The following is a 27205-nucleotide window of genomic DNA, read 5'->3' as shown; positions in this document are numbered from 1 at the left end:
CATAGCGGCGGGCCTGGCAGGCAAATTAGACCACCTTGGACCTTGCAAATGAAATCCTCAAACAGAAGATGAAAGAATAGAAAGATAGAAACGTGGGTCCCTGTTTTCCTCTCTGCTTCAAACTGCAGCTCTCCCCGCTTCAGCTCTGCCCATCGGCTGTGCTCTCTTTCCTTTCCCCTAAATAGCTGGCTAAATGTGCAGGTCGTATTTCTTCCCAAAGTGATACTACATGCTTTTAAACAAAGAGTAGGAATATAGTCAACATAAAGAAGTAAGAATTTGACCCGAAACACCAATCAGAAAGAACATATGCATCCCTATGTTCATAGCAGCAAAATTTACCATAGCTGAGATTTAGAAACAGCCCAAGTGCCCACCAGCAGATGAGTGGATTAAAAACTGTGGTACATTTACACAATGGAATACTAGGCAGCTGTAAAAAAAGAAAGAACTCCTACCATTTGCATGGATGGACCTGGAGAGTACTATGCTAAGCAAAATAATCCAGTCAGAGAAAGTTAAGTATCACATGATCTCACTCATATATGGAATCTAATAAAAAAAAAAATAAACTGACGAACAAAATAGATTCAGAGACATAGAAACATGGAACAGACTGTCAAATTTCAGAGGGAAGGTGGGGGTGGGGGAGAGAGATTAACTGGGGAACTTACATGCATATATACATAGCCCATGGACACAGACAATAGTGTGGTGAAGTCCTGGGGAGGGCGGGTACAGGATGAAGGGGGTCAATGGGGGGGAAAAAAAACAAACGACATCTGTAATACTTTCAACAATAAAGATAATTTTTTAAAAATAATAAAGCTAAAAAAATTAATTTGAAAGAAAAATAACTCACATGTTCCAGGTGCCCTCTTTTTCTTCATATTTTATTACATGTGGGTTGTTTCTTGCTCATACTCTCTAAACTATTATAATTGCTCTGCTTAACACAGTCTTGGGAATCCTGTAATAAAGCAGCCAATGTAATATTAACAAAATTTAGTAAATGGTGCACACAGACAACCTAAATTTCAACAAATGTCTGCCGTTGTATAATAATAAACACAGCAAAACTCTGCTCATTTTAGACTTAGTGGACAGAAAAATTTAAATAAATGAAAAATCTGAATTAGAGACTTTTAAAGAGCTAAAATTTTTTATTACTTTTGGATACCTAGAGTAACTTGAACTGCTAAGGGTGAAGGGCGGGGTGTCCTCAGAAACCCTATTTGCCTACTTTAGCAATAATAACACGTGGGTAGTTAGTAAGATCTACGTACATATAAATAGCAAACACACTTATCTCCTTTGAAAACATTTCTTCTTTTAACTACCACAACCAATCACTTCAAGGACTAATCTGGTCTTTTTAGATGGCACTGAGAGTTATTCTGTCCAAGAATGGTTTCATTGGAATTTGCATTTTATTTTAATCTCACTAATTAATGTTATGTCCCTGACAAAATAAAGAGTTAGAAAAGGTTACATTGAATTAAAATACTGTATGTGATTTCAACTGTGAGGGATAGATCAAACTTTGTACTAGGCTGTGGTAACCCTCAATCTATCACTTTTAATTTTTCATAAATAAGTAGGCGATAGTTTTGTTATAGTATTATCCATGTATGGGCCATGGAGTTAGAAAAACAAATCAGGATTATCCCGAGGACTGTATACTGAGAATTTGCGGATTTTGAAATACTTATACTGATGCCTCTCCTCCCCACAAAAGTCTAAGGATAAAGTAAGGAAAGAGCAAAGTGTCATGCAAAACCACAAGATTTAGAGTAAAACGGCTTTAGTTTTTATCTGAAGCACAAAGCACCGTGATTTGAATAAGTCAAATAACTTCTCTGAGCTCGTTTTCCAGCTATAAAATGATACTAGTAACACCAGAACTTTATTTTGAACATTAAATTCAATCATGCATGAGAAAACGTCTTGAAAAACTGTTTAGTACCATTCAAATGCTAGACTAAAACATGAAGAAACGTTTAATTTGCATTTTATTGTTTTTAAAATAGAACTGTTCTTGGCCTAGGAGAAAAATTTCCTCTAGCACTTGGCATCTTTTGAAAAACTAATAACAAATGCTTCCACCCATGGTTGACTCATAATTATTTCATACTTTTGTGAAAAGAACATGGTAGAAAGCAGTGGTTTTAGACAAATTGTAAAGTCACCCCGGCATTTGTGACAAGTTGTTGGTCAGGAAAGCATCCCTGTGTAGATGCAATGTGGTGTTTAAAGTGGTTTTTACTGAAACATTAACAACTTTTAGCTCTGTTGTTAAAAATGAATTTGCATTGTTGGTTTAACCCAGAGTACAGTTTTACAAAGATAAGTGAGTAACAGGATCCTGAGAGATGACAGAAAAATATTGAAGGGGAGACCCACCTTTAATATGTTTTTGTATTTGTACATATATGAAAACCAAAATAATGACTATTGACTAGACTAGATGGTGATAGGTGATAGCACCTAACAATTTGTTTATTGTTAGTAGGGACTGTAAGTGCTGAACGGCGAATAACAAAGAGGAAGAGTAAACATGTAATAACACAGCACCTATCAGAGCTCAGAAATTTAGAAATTTCACTCTGGTTGAAATGCCAGTCACTTCCTCCCTGCCAAACTCTCCTGAGAGCGCTGCCTGCAGGCCGGAAGGGTGTTCCTTCAGGAGTGGGGGCCCGGCACTGCTCTCTGACCATCTCATTTGATCAGGGGCAGACAGACACACGGCTCAAAACGGGTCAATCGTATTCTCGGACACAGAGAGGCTGAATCGGAAGGTGTTGGCATTACAGATGTGAGGTCATGAAGAGTTGCCAAAATCAGCAGCATGGCAGCCCCAAAGCCATGTGCAAGGCAGTGTTAGGAGGAAAAGGAAACTAAAAACCTGACAGAGAAGCAGAATAGTCTGCAGAGAGGAATGTGCAGCAGATGTGAAACAAGGACAAGGTGAGGTTAGGAAACCAGGAAACTCCAGGGAGAGAGAGAAAGATGGAGAGACAGCATCGAGGAGAGGGAGGCTGTCTTGCATGCTTACTTTCTTTGGTTGAGTTCTGCGTAATGTCTTAAAATAAATCTTGTTTCCTTTACGCTGCTGGCTCGTGGGTTATGGTTCCTCAGAACCAAGGGATACTTTAGGAAAACCCTCACTGACTGGACTGGAACCAAACGTAAGAAAGTAAGCAAGAAAGACATCTGCACAGTCAAAGTGCATTTCCAAACACTATATCGTAAAGCTCATGTGACACTAAAACGCTCTCATTGCTTATTTAATTTTTATCACAGCTATACTGAGATAGTCGCACGCTATAAAATTCAGCCTTCCTGTTACCTGTTTACTTTTACTTTTTTTAGCCCCACCAAGCTAGTGGATCTAGTGCCCTGTCTACAAGTAGCCTTAATGACAAAGAGAGAATGGCTAGAAGCAAGCCAACTACAGCAATAAAAAGTGATGGTTGACAGCCTAGCAGCAAAGGAAGAAACAGAAAAACTAAAAATAGGACAACAATAATTCCAAGGGGGGGGGGGGGAGGGAGGCCGGGGAAAAGAGCAATCTGGGGCCATGTAGAGTATTTTTGTTAGGCTCTTTTTGTTCCGAGGAACAGCTCAAGTTACATCTAATATTAGGGGAAGGAGTTCCAAGGAATTAAAAAAAACACACACACAAGGATCTCAGCCCCACAGGGCCTCGTGGGAACCACGAAAGGCCAAATCACCAAGCCTCTGGAAGAACAGGCGTCTAGTGGAGCCAGACCTGAGGAAGACTGGACCCAGGACGCCAACAAGAATCCACATTACCCGGGACTTCAGCATCGGGAGTTCGTGCATCCTCACCTACTGATGAACTAGTTCATTTACGTGATTCAGCTCTCCTCTGGCTGCGCCCAGGGGTCTTTCAGCCTCTCTGCCTGCCCCCATCTGGCTTCCTCATCCTCTCTTTGGAATTTGTAAACTGCCAGCTCTTGTCGCAAGCAGCAGACTCAGTTTTGTTGTTTGTTGGCACAGCACGGTGCTTTCCTATTGTCAGGAATGCCAAAGTCTTTGGGTGGGCCTGAATGTGGCAGTCCCCTCATTGCCACCTGCCCTTATCTTGGCCACGCCCCCTGCACTCATCTCCATAGCCAGCTGGGTACTCTCCCCACCTCACAGCCCCTGCTCAGGACTGCTATCTGCTTCCTGTCACTTTTGCTTGCTCTGCCTCATGGGCTCTCTCTATACACTCCTTTAGCTCCCATTGCAAACCAGTACTTCCCAGGGCAAACCCCCCGAAGGGAGAATCTGGACCACTGTGCCCATTTTTAGCTAAATTTTGCCCACTGGTTCATATAGTAGACTGCTGGCCGGTCCAGAACAGGGCTGCTGAGGTCAGGGGCCTTCTTCGCATCATCTGCTGTGGCTGAGATGCCTCAAGTTTGCTTAGATCAGAACACAGCTGTTGGGCCAATGCCTCAGCAGGGACTATTATCAGCCAGTCACCTGTAGGAGGGGCTTCGGGGGAGACAGACACCGCAATTGTCCAGTGCGTGGATCAGAGTGACCTAACTCTAAACCTTAAAAAGCCTGAGAGTGTCAGGCTCCATCTAGCCTCCCCCCAAATTAATGTCTATGATGCTAACAGGGAGGCTTTAAGTAAAAGTTAAATTGTGTTCAGTGTCCTTGAAGGAAGCAGTGATGTCTACAGGATACTTTGAAATAATTTCCACTGAAGATTATAAAACTTAAGATAATGGAAAATATTTAATGTGTACTTGGATATTTGAGAAACCTTTGATTTTCAAAAAATCCAATTTTCCTTTGAACTAAGAATTAGCCCTGGTAAGTTGTTAAGAACAGAAGCCCCGAACGTCTTCTAATCCTGGTTCTGCCACTTACCAGCTAGCAAATTCTTTAGCAATGCAGTGCCTCAATCTCCTCATTTAGAAAACGAGGGTAATACCAGCAGCTATCTTGTAGGGTTGTCAGATTAAATGAATCAATCCAGATAGAACCTTTAGATTGAGTATCTGGTGCACAGTTAGTGCTAAAAGTTGTTCATCATTATTATTACTGCTGCTGTCGTTTTGTTCTTATATAAAAAGGGAGCTACGTACTGATACATTAGTAAAACTTTTATAATGGTTAAGGTTTTCCAATCTGTACATATTTATTCTCTTTTCTTGGACATTTTGTTCTCACTTTGCCACACAAATAACGTATTGCATTTCCATATGAAACAGGCTGCTTTAATCACCCTGCTGTACTGTGTAACAGCAGTGCTCTGTTTGGGGGTGTCTGAGTTTATTTTAGCCCTAGTCTGGTCTGTCTGCCCATGAGCTTATCTAGAGCCTAGACTGGAAGGCAGCGCAGGCACGGCAATCTTCAGAGCAGGCTCCACTGCAGACAGTTGTCAATTTGAAAGCAAACACCTTTGAAAAACAACAAAGGCTCTCGCTGATGCCAAAGGATTTATCTAAAGACTGCCTCTCTTTGGAGTCTCTGGCCAGTTCTAGGATGACTTCCTGCCTGGAAACAAGACAGAATAGTGCCGGAATGCGTGCATGCCAAAGGGGCTGGGGCTCAAAAGGAGAAAGACTTGGTAGTGAAGCCATCAGAACCAGCTAGGGAGCTTATAAAAATATATCAATGCCGGTCCCACCTTGGGCCAGCTAAATTCTAAACCTCAGCTGTGGGGAGGGGCACGGGGAGAACAAACAGCCATATTTTTAAAGTTCCCTCAATGCTCCCCCCAAAAGCTCCCCACTGTTCTAGGGCTTCCTCTAATTTGCTTCTGCCACTGGGCAGGGCCTCCTCAGAAGTCAGGTGTCCAGGCAGGAACAGAAGAAAGGAGAAAAGAAGACACTGCCCAAGAAGCTGCTCATCACAGCAGCCTCCTCACCAGTCAGCCAGGCCTTACCTTCTGCTTAGCAATCAGCAGAAACCGAGTGGGAAGAGAAAAGAAGGTTCTGATTAGTGTGGCCTGCCTTCACAGAGCCTTCAAAACAGTTAGGAAGCCAATATTCACACACAAGCAATGATGGCAGAGCTGTGGAGCCTTCGATTGAGGCTGTGATTAAAGGATGTGCTTTGAGAGTTCAGCCAAGGGTGAGGGGAAAGGTTGACATGGAGGAGATGGAACCTTCTGAGGATGAGTAAGATTTGGGGACAAAGGGAGCATGAGGAAGGCAGTTACAAGAACAGTGAATAGAATGAACAGGGTCAAAGAAAGGGCATGGGGTGGGGCAAGTAATAACCAGGGCACTCTAGCTAGGGTACAGAGCTTTCCTGGAAATAGAAGGAAATACACTTGGATGATTTCAGTAGAGTGGGGCCAAATTATAAAGGGCTGGTGTACTAGTCTGAGTAATTTAAACATCATGCAATAGGGAAGAGGAAGCTGCTGTGGGGTCTTGAGTAATGACAGACAATGTTTTCAAGTAATCTAACAGAATACTGGAGGACACCAGAGGAGGAAAGATGACTGGGTCATAGAGACCGTTACAATAATACCAATGTGAATAAAAAAAAAAACCACAAAAACATATGAAGGCCTATGGTCACAGTAGAAAGAGATAAAGAAAAAAAGTAAATTCTAGAAATAGGTTTACATTTTTTGAGTATGTGCTAATTTTGACTTTGATTTTTAGCAGACTATATAATACATGTACATTATAAAATTTGAGAAATCACATAAAAGAAAAATACCGTGCACAATCTCTCTAAACTCAAGTAACCACTGCTTTGACATATTTTCTTTCTAGTTTTCCATATATTTTTATGCATTTGAGCTCTCACTGCTTAAGCAATTTTGTAACATGTCTTTAATATAATAGTGTGAGAATCTTCCCGGGCCTTAATAGCTCTGAGCTTCATTTTTGTAGCTGTGTGGCCTTAGTTGGTATGGATACACTGTGATTTACTTGTCGGACAACAGCTTTCAAATTGCCATCAATTCTCCTGGTAAAATAGTGCTGTGTTGAAGTACATCTCTATGCATTAATCTTTGTCCATCTTGATGGTTTTAACCCTAGGATAAATTCCTAGACATGCCATGACTGCATAAAGCTTTTTTTTTTTTTTCCAGAGTTCTTGATACTTACTGAGAATTTGCTTCCCAAATGTATGGATTAATTGGCACTCCTGCCAACAGATTATAGCAACACTGGATTCACTCTACCTTTGCTAATTTGCTGGAGTAAAATATAAAACCTAATTTCCATTTTTTATTTGTGAGGTTGAACTTTTTATGTGCTTATTTAGTCACTTGTAGTTCATCACTATGAATGCTCTGTTCATTCTCCCTTTCCATCAGAGAAATCGTAAGAAGGAATAAATTTTAAGATTGAATATATTAAGGATGAAAAAAGAGAAAAGAGTCATGTTTTTGGCAAAAATAAACAAGACAAAGTAAAAAGAAAAAAAAACAATCCCATAAACAAAATGAAAGGTTAAATAGCAAGCTGAAAAAAAAAATGCAATATATATGGCAGGAAAGAGACTACTTTCCATAAAATATAAAGAGCTTACACCAATCAATAGGTCACTAATCTAACAGAAGAATGGGTAGCGGACATGAACAAATAGTTCTAGAAAAGGAAAGGAAATACAAGTGGACTTTCAACACAAACAGATACTTAACCTCACAATAAAATATGCCAGTTAACAAGTTTGCAAAAACCAAAATGTTTAACAACAGACTTTGTCAAGAGGCTGTTGGGAAACAAGCACTCATCTATTGTTCGTAGACTGTTAATTTATATGCTCACTTTGGGGAATAAATAGACAACAGATATCAATTTGGAAATGGACATATCCTTTGACCCGACAATTCCACTTTAAGGAATTTATCTTACAGATCATTCACAATGTGCATGCAATAATATGTAACTCAGAAAATACTTGCAGATCTGTTGGTAAGAGCATAATACTGGAGACAATGTAAGGTACATCAATAGGAGGTTATTTAAATAATATATGTGCATCTATACAGTTGAGTATTACTAATCCATTCAAAAGAACAGTAGGTACTGATATACTATTTCTCTAAGATATATTGAGTAAAAAAGCAAGGTTCAAAAACTATGACTTGTAAAAGGGATGGGGTAGGGAGGAGATAATATATATATATGATCTGCATTTGCTTGAACAGGCACAAACTTGTTTGGGATTGATACATTTGACACTGATAATAACAGCTGCCTGGGGGAGGGGTGCTGAAGGTATGGGAACTGAGCCAGGGAAGTAAAAAGAGAGTTTCCCACTATGTTTTGTTCCTTTTGAATTTCATATCATACACCTGCGATGGGAAAATGTGGCTGTTGAGAGTATGATGATGGCTTTTCTACACTGTGTGAAATCAAGGTTCAGAAGAGCAGCTGCTTGGATTCTCTCCGAATTATGATTCATATAAAGCTGCCTCAGTTAGCACCCCTCCCCACGCACACCCCCCTTCCCCACCCCCCCGGACGTAAGAAAAAATGGTAGGGGCTGTGAACGTTGACTTCCCTGTTATATCACCAGCATCTAGCCTAGATGAGGAGTATGTCTTAGACTACCAAGATTCTAATCTGAAGAACAGAAAAATGGAGAAGCCATAGAGAAAAACAGACAGGTCAATGGGCAAGGCAGACTCAGCGACAAAAGCATTTAGGAGTGAAAAGAAAGGGCTTTGCAAAAATGTTGCAAGGGGGTCAGACTCCATGCAGCCTCGGAGGCAGCCTGCCCGTTCCCTACCCGGGCTGTGTGTCTACAGCAAAGTGGAGAGGGCTGTGGAGAGATGAAGCCGGAGACGTGGGCAGGGCCAAGTTGCTATGGGCCCTGGAAACCATGCAAAGGAGTGAGAAGAAAAGAGGGAAGTTAGAAAGAAACTGAAAGCACAAGCATATTGTTCAGACTACTCTGGCTTCAAGAGTCAGTGGCCTAAACCAAAGAGGGAATGTACTGGCTTGTGTAACCGGAAAGTGTCGGAGATTGGACAATATCATCAGGATATTCTTTACCTTTCCCTGTCCTCACACCCACTTTTTGTGCTGGCTTCCATCTCTTATAGCCTCTTTCCATATGCTGGCTTCTGGCAACTCCAGCTTTGTGATGAACAGATAAGTGCCCTACCAGTTCCTGATAGTTCCAGTAAAAATCTTAGAACTGATTTTCATTGGACAACTTGGGTCATGTCCCCATCCTTGAAATAACTATGTTCAAAACGTTAATAGGTCAGGCTCGGGTCATATGATCACCCCTAATGGGGCAGGAAGGCAGTCCCCCAAAGAAAGTAGAATGCCAAAAGTAGAAAGCAAAACCAAAAGCCCCAGGGAAGTTGTTTCCTTCTCTACACATAAAAATGGGAAAGAATCTTTGGGGAAAGAAAAAGTGAAGATGCTAGAGAAGACAGGGAGATTGTGGGAGCAAAGCCTGGAAGACATGGGAAGGGACGGAGTTCAGGCAGGAACATGGGTGGCTGAGATGATTATGGGCTCGTGGGGCTGGGAAGACCTTCAGCTCCCCTCCCCGCTCCATTACAGGGCCATCTGACATCCACTGGGATGTGATCAGTGATGGATAGTTCATGATTTTGGAAAGTATTGAATTTTGTCATACAGATTTGATTCTTTAAAATGCCTGCTTTTCATTAAACTGAAATCTAGTTCTCAGCTTGCCCTACAGATTAACAAACCTTAAGGCTACTACCTTATCAGATGGTCCTTTAAGTGCCGGCAGACACATTCCTGACAGCATTTTCTCTTTCGGCCAAGCCCACAAGTACTTTTGACTGCATATTAGGCTACAAGATTTCCAGCCTAAGTGTCTTTCTCTGGATTCATGCTCGTTTGTGTGTGTGTCTCCTTAAAAGGCACTAAGCCTCCAGATGAGGCCTGACCACCGCTGAGTTCAGTGAGACCATCTTTTGTTTTTGCTCCCTTTAAAAAATCCTCACCTAAGGATATGCCTATTGATGAGAGAGAGAGAGAGAGAAACAATGTTGACAGAGGAACATCAATTGGTTGCCTCCTGCACATGTCCCAACCAAAATCCCAAAACCTAGGAATGTGTGTTGACCAGGAATTGAACCCATGACCTTTTTAGTGAACAGAATGACACTCCAACCGACTGGGCCACCTCGCCAGGGCTATTTTTGCTCCCTTTATCTGGACGTTATACTAATGCAATTTAAGATTTCATTGGATTTTTTTTTTAAACACTGTATATTACCAACAAAAAACCCAGGTCTTTTTTTCTCATGAATGGTTGCTAAGTCAGGCCTTTTGTAATTATGCAAGTGGTAATGTTTTTGTGTGGTTTGTTAGTGTTTTTTTTTTAGCCAAGAAAATGGAACTTTCTTATTTTTTCTTTTAAATCTCTTCTTCTTGTTTCTTTCAGACCCATCCTGGTTTTGGTCTTGCCAAAACATGACCCTTTATAACCAGGTGGTATAAGACCTGTAGACTCTGCTGCGAAAGAATGGACCCCTCATTAACCCAACTCCTTTGTCACATGTTGTACCACTGATAAATGGGCAGCCTTTCTAGCCCAGAGCTGTGTGTGTGTGTGCGTGCGTGCGTGTGTGTGTGTGTGTGTGTGTGTGTGTGTGTGTGTGTGAGAGAGAGAGAGAGAGAGAGAGAGAGAGAGAGAGAGAGAGAGAGAGAGAGATGAGCTTTGTCCTATGGTCTCAGGTCAGTCACTGGCAACCTTTGCCCCCACTTTAGTTTGTATCAACTGTTCTGGATGAGAGAACACCATTTCACCCCTCTCCCATGGCCAATGAAAGCGTAGTAGCCAGGCCTTAGCCCGTTTTCTCAGTGGTTAGAGTGTCAGCCCTCGGACTGAAGGGTCTTGGGTTCAATTCCAGTCAAGGGAACCTACCTCGGTTGCAGACTCAATCCCCAGTGCTGGTTGGGGCGTGTACGAGAGGCAACCAGTCGATGTGTCTTCCTCACATCGATGTTTCTCTTTCTCTCCATCTCTCCCCCTCCTTTCCACTCTCTCTAAAAATCAATGGAAAAATATCTGTGGGTGAGGATTAACAAAAAGGAGGAGGGGAGGGGAAGGGAGGGGAGGGGAGGGGAGGGGAGGAAGAGTAGTAGCCAGGACAGCTCTAGGGGGCATTTAGAATCCGTCTCAGCTGGCCTGTGTTTTAGAATAGAGCCCTTCAGTGGGAGCCCTGACTAACCATCACCATGTAACCAAGTGGTCTGATGAGCCTTTTACCCACCCACATTCCTAGATACCTACTCCCTAACATTCTTACTGGAACTGAAGACTCTGTGCTGTGCCTGTGTTATCTGAGGGGTCCGGATTCCTTTATGACTCCCTCATCTGGTTCATAGAAGAACCTTTCATGGGGCTATACCTGCTTCCAGAATTCCTCAGGGCCTCTCTGATCTAAGATTTGCATTCCTACATGTCACCTCAGGCTTCTTAGACGAACCCTTTGCATGTAGACGTACTCCAAAGTGAAGTAAAATTCACTTAGTCCTTTGGAATTGATGATTTTTTAAAAATTTTTATTTATTGATTTGAGAAAGAGAAATATCAATTTGTTGTTCCACTTATTTATGCATTCATTGGTTGATTCTTATACTAGGGTATATGCCTTGACTGGGGATCAAATCCATAACCTTGGCGTATCAGGATGATGCTCTAACCATCTGAGCTACCCGGCCAGGGCTGAATTGATTTTGACTGCAGACATCTCCCTGATAGGAGGTGCCTCTTTTGCTTCAGTTCATTTCCAATGCTCTCTCAGCCCCAACACCGCCCTCCTAACAGCTTGAGCTGGCTTACCCACCAGGAGTTCCCAAGTGCTCGAGGCTCTGAGAAACTGTCAATTACGATCATTAAACAAAATGTGCAATTGGGACACTGAGGATGTGGTCAAAAGCAGAGCCTCTTTCCTAACCCAAAGAAGGGAGGTAAATTGTGCCAGGAGTAGATATCAACTGTCCGTTTGTGGCAGGATAGTAAGAAGCTAGGAAAATTCCTTGACACGCAAAATAAGGGAAATTGAGACAAAACAATTAAACAAGGCCAAACTATTTGAGCAATTTACAGCCAGACAATGAATCACAAAGTTTTAATTTCCCCAACCAAGGACACCTAATAGCAAATGGTTTACACATTCTAAACCAGGGGTGGGCAAACTTTTTGACTCGAGGGCCACAATGGGTGCTTAAACTGGACCGGAGGGCCGGAACAAAAGCATGGATGGAGTGTTTGTGTGAACTAATATAAATTCAAAGTAAACATCATTACATAAAAGGGTACGGTCTTTTTTTTCAATAGTTTTATTCATTTCAAACGGGCCGGATTCGGCCTGCGGGCCGTAGTTTGCCCACGGCTGTTCTAGACAGTGCCCAGATAGAACGGCCTGGTCTCAGACCCTCTTCGATGACGTTCTTTGAAAATAAATCTATCCAGAAAATAACCCCTGACATCTCTATATATACATTTTTTAAAAATTTTATTGTTGGAAGTATTATGTATGTCCCCTTTTTCCCCATCGACCCCTTCTAGCCCACCCCCTGCCTCAGGTCTCTATATGTACATTCTGATGAATTAACATATTGAACACACCTGGAAAGCTAATGAATATTCTGGTAAAACCCTCTCCTGAGACCTCCCTTAGGATTCTGGCCAGCCAAAGAGAGATTAAAGCCTCAAGACAAAAGACCCATGGCAAACTCTAGCTAGAGTACGGCCACACCTTGTATCTCTGCTCTCTTTCTCCTAAATTCTAAAGGACCCCACGAGACTTGCAACCAGGGGAGTAGTGGGCAGTGGCAGCTTATCCCAGGCTTACTCCCTGAACCTGTCTCCAAGGCCCCTTTTCCTCTGACTTTCTCTCTCCTGTTGCTTCTTCTACCTTAAGCCCTTCCTTTGTTCCACTGTCCCCAGCTTAAATAAACATACTCTCAAAATCACCTGGACTTGTTTGTGAAATCTTTCCTGCATGAAGTCAAGAACCCATACACTACTGGCTGACCTGAGACAGGCCCACGGCAGGCCTGGTTCCTGGTTCCTCAATGCAAAAAAATAGTGCATAAGAAGTAATTACTAAATCTAACAGGAAATTTTGTAAGAATTCTTAGATACTGAAACATTCTTCCTTACCAATTCAAAATTAGATCAGAAAATGAAAATAATTTTTCTTTGTATTTGTTAGCTTGTCTAAGATTAAAAACTGAAAGCCCAAGCCTATATGTGTGGGACTTTTTCATAGCAAAATAGAAAGAAAGTACCTGGAAGGCAATCCAAATAAAATCATTTAAAAAGAAGTCATGCTGACATATCTGCTGCGGAACTGTTCATCAGAATGTTTAGACCGGATCCAAGAATGTCAATCCACTGGCTCGCATACTGATTATTTTGGGACCGAACACAGAATTCAGAAGGAAAAATATAAGATTAGCACTCAAAGAAACTGCCAATTCTAAATTTAAAGATATTAGCAAATATATTCCACATTTCTTTTATCAAAAAAAGTCAAAATACAGTTTTGTTTTTAATATGAACAGTTTAAAGTGTCTAAAATAAATATCAGTTATTTCAGAACAAAAAATATTAAGAACCATAAGGTGTTAGGTCTTAGAAGAGGAAAGAAGGAAGAATTCGAGAGCTCATGGGGAAGAAAATGATACTGGATTTTCCCCGGGTCTGGACCAAAGACAGAGAGACGTGAAGAAGAGGAAGCGAGAGATGACATGTGGGAAGGGAGGGTGAGGGGGCTGATGCTTCCCCAAAGACCTGGATGTTCCAGTAAAGGAAGGGCGAGAAACTACTTTTAAAAAATTTATTTTATTGATTGATTTTAGAGAGAGGAAGGGAGAGAAGAAGACATCAATTTGTTATTCCACTTATTTATGCACTCATTGGTTGATTCTTTTATGTGCTCTGTCCGCACCTCACCCTTGATACCTTGGCGTTCTGGACAGTGCTCTAACCAACTCAGCTATCCAGCCAGGGCTGAGAATCCACTCTGCTTCCCTCATTAGACTATAGATTTTGTTAGGGCAGCGAATGGATCTGTTTTATCCCCTACTGTAAAACCGATCACCCAGGACAGTGCATGGCATATTGTTGATTCTCAATTAATATTTGTTAAATAAAATTAATGAGTGTGGGCATAGGGACTTAGAAGAGCGGGAAATGCTGGGAATAGCTTTGTTAGTAGTAAACAAGAAATGAATAATGGGGTTACTAATTTGAGTTTAGGTGGCATGCATTTAAAGCGAATCATTTTTCTGAAGTTCAGAAGCAAGAACAGAAAAACAGACAGATGGGAACTGACATGACCAAGAGAGTAGAATGGAAAAGGGGTAAGAGGGTCTGATATGCACATGAGAGCAATAGAGGCTAGGCTGAAAATGGGGTTAAGGGTGGAGACAGAATGAAGGCAGCAATAGACTGTCAAGGTCAGGAGATTACACGTACTTCTAAGGGCTTTAGGACAAAGAACCTCTTTAAAACATCAGTGTAGCATATAGCTTTGTAACAGGCTAAGCATCCAACTCAAATTTTTACTCTAAATTATGTGACGTGGACTGTGATTTGTTTTTCTTTGTAGCCTGGTTTGTTAACTAAATGAATTTTTAAAAGGAGGGGAAAAGGAAGGTAATTAGATAACGACATGATTGACATGTCTTATGTCATTTAAATTATGAGCTATTCAGATCTTTATGCACATATAAACGTCTATAAATATTTGCTATATATAATAATACTCACAAATCCATATTCCATCACAAACACCTGCAGGTATTTTGTGCAATATGGATTAATAACAATGATGGAAAATCTATCAGTTACTTGAGTTGTGTTCTATCTTCTATGCTGTAGGATGAAGCCAAGATCTTGTAAATACTGGGCTTGAGGACCCAGGGAACAAGCTGGAGATTTGGAGTTATTGAGGGCAGAGAACTAGAACCGAATTCCTGGGCATGGGCACCTTGTCCTGATTGGAAAGATAACAATTTGACCAGGACCAAGAACCAGGGGACTAGCCAGGTCGAAGGGAGGGACAAATGAGCAGGTAGTCAAAATCCAGAATTACTGTGTGTTTGCCTCTTTGTAAGAACCAAAAGTCAAATTCTCTGCTAAGACCCTTTAGCCTTTTAAGTTCTTTGCCTTCAGTATCAAATGTACTTTCCCTTCTAGGATTTCCTATTTAAAAGATGAGTTTTTTGAAACTTTTTTTTTTTTTAATATATTTTATTGATTTTTCACAGAGAGGAAGAGAGAGAGACAGAGAGCTAGAAACATCGATGAGAGAGAAACATCGACCAGCTGCCTCTTGCACATCTCCCACTGGGGATGTGCCCGCAACCCAGGTACATGCCCTTGACCGGAATCGAACCTGGGACCTTTCAGTCCACAGGCCGACGCTCTATCCACTGAGCCAAACCGGTTTCGGCAAAAGATGAGTTTTTTGAATGAATTTTCTTATCGCCTCTTGTTGAAATGTGTTCTTTTTATTTTGTTTTAAATTTTTTCATGCCATTTATTTTTCAAATACACATATTTAGGTTTCTCAGGCTGGAAAATTTTCACTTGTGAAAAATAAATGCAAAGGTACATGAGAAGTCTAGTAAAGAAAATATAGTGACTCATTGTTAAATGGGAGTGAGGTGGGAGTGGAGATTGAAAGGAGAAGAGAATTAAAGGAACTTCCCCCCTCCTCCAGCTTTCCTAATCTTCAAAATGTAATATTTCAAGGGACTTCATTGTTCATTTTGAAGGAAAACAAAAAACTCTACACTCATTTTCATATTGCCTTTATAAGTCAGTAATATTAAGATGGAAACAAAGGAAATACCTCTTTATGACTGATCATCTGCTTTAGTCATCCAAATCCTTGAATCTGATTGCACTGCAGATTTGTACTTTTGAAAATAGAATATCTCAAGTATTGTTTTGAAATCTCAAAATGCTTGCTATTAAGTTATTCCTCTTCTGTTTAACTCTGAAACACAAAGAAGATAACATAAAAGGGCTTGTGTGACGTATGGAACAACAATATACAAAATCATCTGGATTAGGCACCTTCCTCCTCTTGGTAAAAAAATGTGTGGTAACACAGTTTTAGTGTGTGGGAATTTTTATTTGAACAAAGCCATCTCAAAATCACAGCCGCATAGTAATTGTTCAGTTTTCCTCTCATGGCCTTGAGACATAGTGGTTAAAAGTTTTGCTTTTATCACAGGATATAAAACCCCTAAGAAACTATTTGAAATTGAATACAGATCTCTGGCCCTGAGACTTCAGATATTTTTCTCCCTTGTTTAGTTATCCAACTATTTTAAAAATCTTATTCTCTTTGATCACTGATAGGAATGTTGGCTTGGCACAGTCATTTTAGCTCCACACTTTGAAAACTCCCAAGTATGAATGTCAACAAGTTAACCAAGGGTTCTAAATCCTCCCCCCCCTCTACCCTGCCCCTCATCCCCATCCCCAAGTATCATTTAATACATTCAAGGTATGACATGTCATCTCATGCCCATCTTTTTAGATCACATAGACTTTCAATTAGCCATTTTGGATTCTGACCACATTTACTAGGAAATAACTGTTTAAATATGTCTTCTAATACATTTCTGATGGGATTCCCCTGGCAAAGGTAGATGCGATTTTTTTAAAACTGAAACCATCCTAGAAATAGACTTGTTTTTGGAAATTGCTGATGAGTTTCCTAGCTAGCCTACATGGAGCTAAAGTGACAATTCCACTGAAGAGGATAGATGGCAGAGAAGGACGAAGGTAGCACTCTGCCAAACAGGCTGTTCACGTCCAGCAGGAGTTAGTTCATACCACACTGCCCCTTCCCACTGTTCTCTCTCTGCTTAAATGTTTTGTCTTCTTACTGTTTCAGTGCTGAGATCCTGCCAAAAATATTAAACTCAATTTGAAAGGAAATGGAAAATATAAAAATAAAACTTCAAAAAATGTTATTACAGGGAGGAATAATTTTCTTTAAAATTCTATTGTTCTATGATACTCCATCTTCAAATAAAAGCCAGTGAAACCAATATCCACTCATCTGAAAATAACACTTTTGATAATATTTACTGAGCTATTACTATGTGCCAGGCACTCTGCTAAATGCTTTATAGTTAGGATTTTATCTAATTCTCACAGAAATCCCAAGAAAGAGGTACTTTTATTGCTCTCATTGTAAAGATGAGGAAACAGATGTAATGGGACCTTGATCTATGAACATTCATCTCTCTGTAACATGCAGACCTTGGGGATATTGAGGTTGCCATAATAAAGCAACTATTGCAATAAAGCAAGTCACAATTGTTTTAGTTTTTCAGGGCATATAAAAGTTAGTATGTTTACATTATACTATAGTCCAGTGATTTTCAATTGGTATTTTCAAAAGCTAGTAAGAATTTTAAAAATATGCAATACCTGACTATTTAGTGGGACACTGGTCTCTTTTCCCTTATATTGTCAAATAAAAATAATGACAACAGTCAACACAACAATAGTCATCCAGTGTGAATGCTATCTTGAAGCATAAATAAACAGTTCATATAATAGAGTTGCATCTTGTTGGTCACATCACATTACAAGGTTGTGTCTGATTGGTTAATTCTTGGTACCAAAAATCCTTATATACCAGCATAGGCACCTAATTTTTTATAAAGTCACTTTGGAGCAAAAAGGGTAGGTAATTACTATTGTAATTTTTAAGGAAATCAATCAAAATTATACTTTTGGGTCAGATCAGCAATATATCACACACACACACACACATATATTGGTGTGCTGCAGAATTTTAGTAAGTAGTTTATGTGTGCCATGAGATAAAAACGTTGAAAACTGCTATAATCTCTTAAATATACAATAGTACTATGTCTTAAAAAAAGTACATACCTTAATTTTTTTAAAAAGAAACACCACTTTATTGCTGAAGAGGGGCAGAAATCACTATAGAGAACACGATCTCTGTAGATTTGGAGTAAATTTTTTGAAGCAGATTTAACTAGATGCCCAATGTATTCACAAAATAACTTAGTATTCCATCCATAGACTATCTAGCTTTGAGTCTTGTACACTCAGCGCAACCTCCTAAGTAAACTAGTTGTAAAACGTACTCCTCCGTGATTTCACGGAGGTGAAATTTGTCACGTGGTTTTATGTCAGCTGCAAACCACAGGGTATTGGCCCCCAAGACCCCACAATGTTGTCAAGGCATCAGGAAGAACAGTTGCCTAGAGACTGTTAGAGGCCACACACTTGTCACCAAGGACTCTTGTTCATGGGTCATCATTATCATCAGATTCCCTAACCTGCCTTCCTCTCCATCGGCACAGGATTTCCTTGTGAAGGTGACAGCCTGAATGCTGCCTAATTAGGCTATGTGATTTCAAGAGTGAATGTACTTCGTTACATTATTTGGTGTAAGGTTCTAGGTCATATCTAAAAATACCCCAGCTTGAAAATTAACCCAATCTCTCGTTTGCTTTTGTCTGGAATATTTTCACTTTCTAGAGAATAATACAGAAAGCTAAATCCAGTATTACGTAAGTGTTATTCGTTTGTTAAAACTATATCTTGTAAGTGAGAAAATTATTCTTTGTGTACATTTAAAAATAATCCCTTTCAGTTATATAACTAGAAATCAGGACCAGTTTGTTTGTGGGCATGTGTTCATACACATTTTTTTTTTATACCTGTCTTGCTTCAAAAAGGATAACAGATGGGTTACAGATACATATAATATAGCGCCAGAAAAAATCTGAAGTTGGTGAAGGAATGGAAACAGAATTTAAGCCAGGAGTGAGTTATGTATATAAAGCGCATCCTGTCTGATCTTATACACAGACCGGAAGGCCACATATATGGCTCTAAGCTTTCTCACAACCAAGGGAAACACTGTTAGTTCCACAATTACGTATTCAGAAGACAAAAACAAGAGATCATAAGCAAGGGAAATAACTGTATCAGGTGCTAAAACCGAGGAAAAATACTTTCCAGATCTTGCTAGAGAGATTATTATAGTCACAAACTCCATGGCACTTTCTTATAAATCCCTTAATGAAGGCCCAAAGTAATAGACCAAAGTGAATTCTTTAAGGAAATCTGAGGAGAGGAAGGAGCCATGGTGTGTTGAGCAAGGCCACTGTGGAGCACATCCACAGGGCACCATGCGTGATCTGTGTCTGTGGCACGTCCTGCGGTGACACAGGGCACAGCTTTCACATCTGTATACACTGGGCTCAACACTGTGGGTCAGAGGAGTTCTGTAACTTTCCTACGGCCCCACAGCGAGAACCTAAATGCTGAAACCTTGTAAAGGAGAAAAAGGAAAGAACCGTATAAGAAGAAATGTCTATGACCCTGCCAGAAAGAAAAGGAACCAACTTGGACCTCAGTAAATTTATTTACATAATGACGGATAAGGGTGAGTGGCCAGGAAGTAGCACATTCCAGTGAGTCAACTCTGCCTACTGAGAATCTCCCAGGTCTTCCTGGATGAGGTCCCACGACTGCCTCCCCAAACCACATTAAATGACTGTGGGAATAAAGGCCCCAAGCTCCAACTCCTGGTTGCATTTCTTTCCCCAGCGAAACAAACTCCAGGCAAAGCTTCCTGCCTCCAATAGCCTACCCAGTACTCCTGTAACATGACAGGACAACACTTTACCATTTTTGTGTCTCCCAATGTTTAGGGAAGGCATGCCACGTGGGCATGGCTACATTTTCTTTCCTTGTCCTTGCTCTTTCCTTGGCATTAAGTTCCTCACCTTCAAAGTTTAGTGGGAAAGACCTGCGCGTAACAATGAAGTACTTCACACAGCAAATTACAGAGGTGAGCACAGGGTTGCTGTGGATTGCCTTGGCCTGTAAGAACAAGCAAAGGTTAATGTAATTGAGCCAGGCAGAAGAGGAGGAGGAGGAGAAGGAAGAAGAAAGTAGGAAGAAAGAAGAAGAAGAAAAAAAAAAACAACAGGAGAAAGGAGGATGTATGGTACCACAAAAACTTGATGTAGCTGAAGAAATTCATACTTTGTGGCACCAATGGAGGGGCCAGGCTGCCTGTATGGTCCAAATCCAGCTCTGCCACTTACCAACTACATGACTTGAGCAAATTACTTAGGATCTGGAGCTTCAAATCCTAAGACATTGAAGGGATAATAATAGCACCTACCTCTTAGGATTCTTATGACAATTAAATGGCTTAATATTTATAAAGCACTTAGACAGTTCCTGACATGTACTATGTACTCAATGAAGAGTAGCTATTATTGTAACCCCGTTGTTCTCTTTCACTCATTCCCACTTTTATTCCATTCTACACAGCCTTACAGATTCTGCCTCTAAAACAAATACCGAGACCATTCACTTCTGTCTCCATCTTGGGCCAAAGAACTATGATTTCTTTCCTGGATTCTTGCAGTAGCCTCCTAACTCGTCTTCCTGCTTCCACTCTTGTTCTCCCACAATCTGATCCACAAAGCAAACAGAGTGATCCTTTGTTGTTGTTGTTGTTAATCCTCACTGGAGGATATCTTTTAGATTGATTTTTAGAGTATAGGAAGGAGGGGGAGAGACAGAGAGAGAAGCATATTGATTGGTTGCCTCCTGCAGGTGCCCCAACCAGACCCAGGGATTGAGCCTGCAACCAAGGTACGAGGTACATGCCCTTGACTAGAATCAAACACGCAACCCTTTAGTCCACGGCCGACGCTAATCACTGAACAAACCAGTTAGGGCCAGAGTGATCCTTTGCAATGGTAAGTCAATCACACATCGTACCAACTATTTAGAGTTCTGCTTATCAGAACTTTAAAAGGTCTTTAATAATGACTCCCTCTCTCTCTCTAACCCCATGCCTTTTGTATTCCCTCTTTTTAAAAAAAATGTCCTTTATTGATTTTTTACAGAGAGACAGTTAGAAACATCGATCAGCTGCCTCCTGCACACTCCCTACTGGGGATGTGCCCGCAACCAAGGTACATGCCCTTGACCAGAATCGAACCTGGGACCCTTGAGTCCGAAGGCTGATGCTCTATCCACTGAGCCAAACCAGTTAGGGCCGCATTCCCTCTTACTCACGCTACTTCAGCCTCTAGCTGCCCGGACATGGCAAGTTTGTCTTGCTAGGACCTTTGCACCTGCTATTCCATCTGCCTTCCCCATCTCTTGTTTTCCTTCTTCTTGTCCTGGAGAACACAGCTCAAATGTCAGCAGAGTGGACTTCAGTTTGAGACACTGAAGTAGCAGCCTACTTGGTTTCTGCCTCTCCCAACCCCCGGCCCCAAGGCGCCCCCCAACCCCCCGCACGCGCTCCCCCACTCCAGAATGTAAGCTCCATAGAGCAGAAACAAAGGCTGTCTTTTTCATTACTGAATTCCCAGTGCCTATAATAACAAATCTGTCTCTCCAACATACCAGGTACTGAATCGGTATTTATTAAATTAATGTCGAGTAGATTAGAATAGAGGAAGAATGGAGAAGGCCGCCAAACATTAAGGCACCAGGGGCCAATTATTATGCGTTTGCAGGAATCCGGTGGGAAATGACGAGACAGTAGCAGTGGTTTTCAACCTTGGCTGTGCATTGGAATCATCTGGGGAGTGATTCTTAAAAACCCTGACGCCTGTGGACCATCCTCAGAGATTCTGATTTAACTGGTGGATGCAGCCTGGGCATCAGGATTTTTTAAAGCTCCACCACGTATTCTACGTGCAGCCAAAGTTGAAACCAATAGCAGAGTGAGTGCAGGGGTGTTTAGAATGTATCATAAGTAGGACATGGTTGCTAATTTTGAATTGGAAGTGGCCAAAAGGAGGGTTTCCTGGGAAAAAAAATCCTAGATTTCTGCCTTGGGCCTGGGTGAATGAGACAGGCAAGTTTTGAGAAAAAGATAAATTCTGCCTTGGACAGACTAAGTTTGAGGTGCCTTTGGGGATTCAAGTGGAGATGTTCAATAGATTTGTTTCTTAATAGACTTACGTTGCCTTAGTGAAGAGTAGGAAATCCCTCTACTTTTCAAGAAGACAAGCAGGAAGAGGCATTCTGGAACATATGACAATTGCAGTGTGCCAGGCCACTCCCACCCAGCACAGCCTCTTTACTCAAAACCCCCTCCCAAGCCCATGCCCCATCTGTTCTGAAACGTTGTTCAACATGTTGACATATTTTCAAGAAGGATTACATTATGTATGAGTACTGTTCCATAAATCCATTTAAATCACTATTCTTGTACTACCTTTAGGCTTAAACTATCCCTTTGATTAAATTGCTGGCAGCCTTCAAATAGCATTTAAAGGAATACACGCCTAACAGCTTAAACATTTCCAATATATGAAAACAAAACATGCCCATCATTACTTCCTTTTAGTTTCGTCGTTAAAGATACTTAAATTGCCTCGCTTGTTTTCTAATTGGTAAACATTTACTGGGTTACCAAAGACACCAAGTACCATCTGAAAGACCATGATTCCTTGGTTTGTTTCTAATTTAAATTAAACACACTAACACAAAGACCGAAAGGGCGATATATTTAGTTAAGTAACAGATGGCAAAGGGACATTCTGTCCAGCATCTATCACATTCCATTTCTCAGTATTCCAAGGAAGAGCACATTTAAATCTTGAAGAGAAATAAACTAGGAAGGAATGGACCTGGTCTGGACTGAATATTTACTCAACTAAGAATTGATAGCAAGTCATGCTTAGGTTAAAAAAACTCAAAAGGGGATATGAACTGGCTTAAAGAATACAAGGAGGTGGCCCGGCCAGTGTGGCCCAGTGGTTGAGCACGGACCTATGAGCCAGGAGGTCACGGGTTCAATTCCCGGGTCAGGGACATGCCCAGGTTGCGGCCCGGTGTGGGATGTGCAGGAGGCAGCCAATCAATGACTCTCTCATCATTGATGTTTCTCTCTCTCTTTTCCTCTCTGAGATCAATAAAAATATATATTTTTAAAAAAGAATATGAGGGGATGGAACAAAGCTAAAGTAATTCCGAATATATCACTAAGAACTGAAATATGAATTCTCAATACTTAAACGACTTTGTGAAATTAGGAAGGGGGGGGGGGAAAGTCAGCGGAAAATATTCTGCGAGCCCTTGCGTAGGGTGTTAAATTGTGGCTCAGGCTGCTCCCCGCAGCCCCCGCGGAAGACTGAGGTCTATTGACACTAACCGGGCGCGGGCGGGGGAGCGCCTCCCTCCGGGAGGGACATTCCCCGGCGGACAGCGGACGGCGGGCAGCGGACGGTGGCAGGACTCGCCGCCCCGCCCGGCCCCCCTCTCCCGGAGCCGCCCATCCAGCCGGGGGCCCGGAGGACAGAGGCATGAATACGTCATGGCGTGCGAAACCCCCAAGTCCAGCATCTTCCTGCAGCTCAGGGGCAGCCGCCGGCTCCGGGCGACCTGCTGCGGGGGCCGCGCTCCGGGACCCGGGGACTCCGGGCCGCAGGCGGGCCGCTCCCGCACCCGCGCGGGGTGAGTATGCGAGCCATCGGCTGCACCCGAAGCCGCCCGCGCCGGCCGGGTGGGCGTGACGCCATGACGTAGGCACGCGGGCGGCGCGGGGGGCGGGGCGGGGGCGGAGGGGGCGGGGACAGCGGGGGCGGAGGCAGGGCGGGCGGGGGAGAATGGCAGTTGCGGCGCTGGTTCCCGGGAGCGGCCGTTGAGACTGAGCTGCGGAGGAGGAGCTGGGGAAAGCGGCCGTCGGGACCCCTCCTCTCCGTCCCCCCGCCCCGGTTGAGAGGCGCCTCGGCGCGTCTTCGGGACCCTCCTCCATACTTCCTCCTGCTCCGCCGCCGCCGCCGCCGCGAGAGGGGCCTGCTGGCCCGCCACCCGCGCCCGCCGCCCTGAGGAGTTGAAGGTACGGGAGGGGACGAGCGGAGGCTACGCCCGGGAGCGGGAGGGCAGGGGCGGCTCCCGCTTCCGATCCAAGGCGCTCTGGCCCCCCGCTGCCTCCGCGCCCCTCCCCGGGACGGAAATGGATTCGGAAATGCCTCGGGAGAGGCGCCCCCGCCGGTGCTCCGCGCGGGGCCGGGGCCGGCGCTGGCCCGGGGTCAGGCCTCGGTCTAGTTCCGCGCCCGCCGCCCGGCCCTGCGTTGGCGCCCGGGTGGCCGCGGCCCGGGGCGGAGCGTGGGAGCCGCCCGAGCCCCGTGCGAGCCGTCCGGGGGCGGCCGCCCTGCGGGATGGTGACGGGCCGGGGCGGCGCTCCCCTCGGCACCGACTGCCCCGGCCGCGGGGGGACCCGGCGGGCGGCGGGGGCGGAGCGCATTCCTGACGGGTGAAATCGGCTCTAACGGGACCCGTTTCCGGGCCTGGCTGCAAATGAGGAGCCGGGGCCTGCGCCCCCCAACTCCCGCTGCGGGGGCGCGAGGGGGAGGGAGGCCATGCACCGGGGGAGGCTCCTGCGAGAAGACCGCCAAGCGCTTCCAAAGCAGAAATTTCACCGATGGAAAGGGTGCCGTCTTGGGGTCAAGCATGTGTTAAGGGGGGCCCATCAGGATTGTCTCCCTCCTGCCAAATCTTCAGGGAGTCCCCAGCCTCCCCCCAGCGAGGAAGGCCACTATGTTTAATTTGCATTTTCTCCCTGTCATCGGAGTTCCCTTCTACCATTGTTCCTTCCCTGTCCCTTCATGGGAAGAAAAGAAGTTTAGGGTTCAGTAAACCTACGACAAGGGCAGTAAAAAAAAAAAAAAAAAAAAAAAAAAAAAGAAGAAGAAGAAGGGGAGAGAGTGGTTAAGGCTGTAAATGGGGGAAAGGAAGGTCTCGCCCTGGCCGCTGTGGCTCAGGTGGTTGAACGTTGTCCGGATTCCCCGTTAGGGCACCTCCCAGGTTTCGGGGCTTCGATCCCCTGTCCCGGAACATATGGGAGGCAACCGATCGATGTTTCTCTCCCTCTCCGTTTCTCTCTCTCCCTACCCCTCTCTTTACAAAAAATACTTTTTTTTTTTTTTTTGTAAAGAAAGGTCTTATTTTTTTCCCATTGCTCCTTGGAGGTAGAAATATACGAACGGTGCTTATTCTGGTTTTCATTTATTATTCAAAATATTGCAGGACGTTATGTTCCGTTGACGTTGGAAAGGACAGCGTTTAAGTGCCGCTGCAATGTTCAAACCCAGGTTGGCTGGAAATGATCGTTTGAAATGATAGTTTTAGTAAACAGTGGAGGCAGAAAGCAACCCTTTCCTGTGACTGATGGCCTTAAAATGTTTGTGATCGTTCCTTTCCGTTTCACTTTTTGCAGCTAAGACCATGGCTGTCTATTTATTTATATTAGTTGAACTTGATTTCTTGACCCTTTTGATTATATGAAGGGTTAGTATTCCTAACTTTCATTTTCAATTTTGTCATCCTAATGCAAATCTTTCTACTTCTGCTTATAACTCAAGCTTATTACCACGTTTGTCTGTTTATGCTTCCTTAACACCCAGCTGTCCGAACTGAATCAAGATGTAAATATTTCTCTATTTAGAAAGTGGTGCTGATCTGTTAACTCTTATTTTCAAATGTTCTTTCCTTGCTACGTGGTTAAAGGTTTAGAATTAAGTCTTAGGACATAAACCAAATTGTGCAACAACAATAAAAACTTTTATTTGTTAGTTTAATATTCTCCTTTTTATTACTGAAATGTAAATTTAATGTGTCTTTGGGAACTATATTTTTTAAATATATTTTTATTGATTTCAGAGAGGGAGAGAGAGGGAGAGAGAGATACAAACATCAATGATGAGAATCATTGGCTGCCTCCTGCATGCCCCCTACTGGGGATCAAGCCTGCAACCTGGACATGTGCCCCTGATCAGAATCAAATCCAGGACCCTTCAGTCCCCAGGCCGACCCTGTATCCACTGAGCTAAAGCAGCTAGGGCTAAGGGAACTATTTTAATGTCACCTCAAGAAGTCCTTTTGAGAAAAAAATTACATTTGGCAACCAATGTTAGTGTATTTTTTCAGTATCTCTTACTTCCCAGAGGATTCCTGTATGATTAATTTTTAAAACTGCAATATTAGAATCTAATGAACAAAATAAACTGATGTACAGAATAGATCCAGAGACATGGAAGTATTCAGCAGAGTGATGAATCTCAGAGGGAAGGCAGGGATTAGTGGGGGAATTTATATGCATACATGCATGGCCTAAGAACACTGCAATAGTGTGGTGAAGGCCTAGGGGGTAGGTTATGAGATGGAGGGGGTCGATGGGAAAAAAAGGGAGCATCTGTAATACTTTCAACAATAAATATAAATTAAAACAAACAACCTGCAACATTATTTTAGGATTTGAAACACAACCCAAGTCCTAGTCTCTGAATAGTAGCTACTTGAGGCACTGTTGCTTCACTTGATGGATGCCTCAATTGAGAGTTAGAGTTTATATGTATAAAGAAGAGTGTATTTTACTGTCATCTAGCCAGTGTTGGAATCTTTTATTTTGGTGTGATTTGTAGAATTTGGGGTGCCTTTTTACTTGACTAAATGAAACCATATTAGTATATGCTTTTAAAGATACCTCAGTAGCTTAATAGAAAATAAATGCATTTTACAAATTTGAAATAGGGGAGTCACAAAGTAATATTTTTGCAGTTGTGAATGTAAAGCACTTGGGGTCACCTCTCTTTTTTAAAAATATATTTTTAAATGTATTTTTAAATATATTGTTTTAGAGCGAGAGGGGGAAAAAAAAGAAACATCAATCAACTGCCTCCTGCCCATGCCCCAACTGGGGATTGAATCTGAAACTTGGGACGTGCCCTGATGGGGAACTGAACCTGCCACCTTTTGGTGTAAGGATGACACTCCAAGCCACGCTGGCCAGGGCTGAGGCCACGTCTCTTCAATGGGATCAGGCTGAGAGATGCTATTTGTTGTTACGGGGTTGTTAGATGGAATTAGGGATAGGTCATTTGAAGCAAACTTTTTTAACATTTGAAAGAATTTTGTGTATTATAGCAGGCTCTTATTTTATCTTAAACACGTATTTAGATTTATCACAGAAATTCTTTGGTTTCTAATCATAACACCACTCCCCCACACTTTTTCTTTTAATTTGGAGGGCACGGAATCTTGAAAAATGTAGTTTTCTGAGTTTTTCAAGGGCAAGAGGGACGATAAATATTTGTGAGAACATATAAAAGTCCCTAATCAAGTGTAGGGCATAGAGCAAGGGCATATACACATGAATTCCCTCCTTATATTTCTTCTCCAGTCAGGTTATAAAGGAAATGTTAGAGAA

At 42.5% G+C, this 27205-nt stretch overlaps 1 protein-coding gene and 1 long non-coding RNA gene across 5 annotated transcripts in view; one reads left to right on the top strand and one right to left on the bottom strand.

The window, feature by feature from the left end:
- Nucleotides 1-867: 867 nt before the first annotated feature.
- Nucleotides 868-19848, bottom strand: LOC118670676. Its single transcript, XR_004972432.1, has 4 exons — nucleotides 19743-19848; nucleotides 15803-15949; nucleotides 13230-13347; nucleotides 868-970 (listed from the first exon to the last, which is right to left on the bottom strand). It is a non-coding gene; the product is annotated as an uncharacterized LOC118670676 (long non-coding RNA).
- A 3733-nt stretch (nucleotides 19849-23581) lies between these two features.
- The window catches only part of RNF19A (ring finger protein 19A, RBR E3 ubiquitin protein ligase), a 54104-nt gene continuing 50480 nt past the window's right edge, over nucleotides 23582-27205 (top strand). For 2 of the 4 annotated variants that reach the window (XM_036337892.1, XM_036337889.1), the window contains exon 1: nucleotides 23584-23836. The gene's annotated coding sequence lies outside the window, so the exon portion shown is untranslated. Of the gene's footprint in view, nucleotides 23837-27205 lie in introns of all 4 variants that reach the window. The other 2 variants (XM_036337890.1, XM_036337891.1) reach the window with 2 other exon arrangements.

This window comes from Myotis myotis, unplaced genomic scaffold (assembly GCF_014108235.1).
Source record: "Myotis myotis isolate mMyoMyo1 unplaced genomic scaffold, mMyoMyo1.p scaffold_m19_p_16, whole genome shotgun sequence".
In the NCBI taxonomy this organism is placed as follows: Eukaryota; Metazoa; Chordata; class Mammalia; order Chiroptera; family Vespertilionidae; genus Myotis; species Myotis myotis.
The sequence above is the reverse complement of the archived record's forward strand: the minus strand, read 5'-3'. Positions and strand labels throughout refer to the sequence as shown.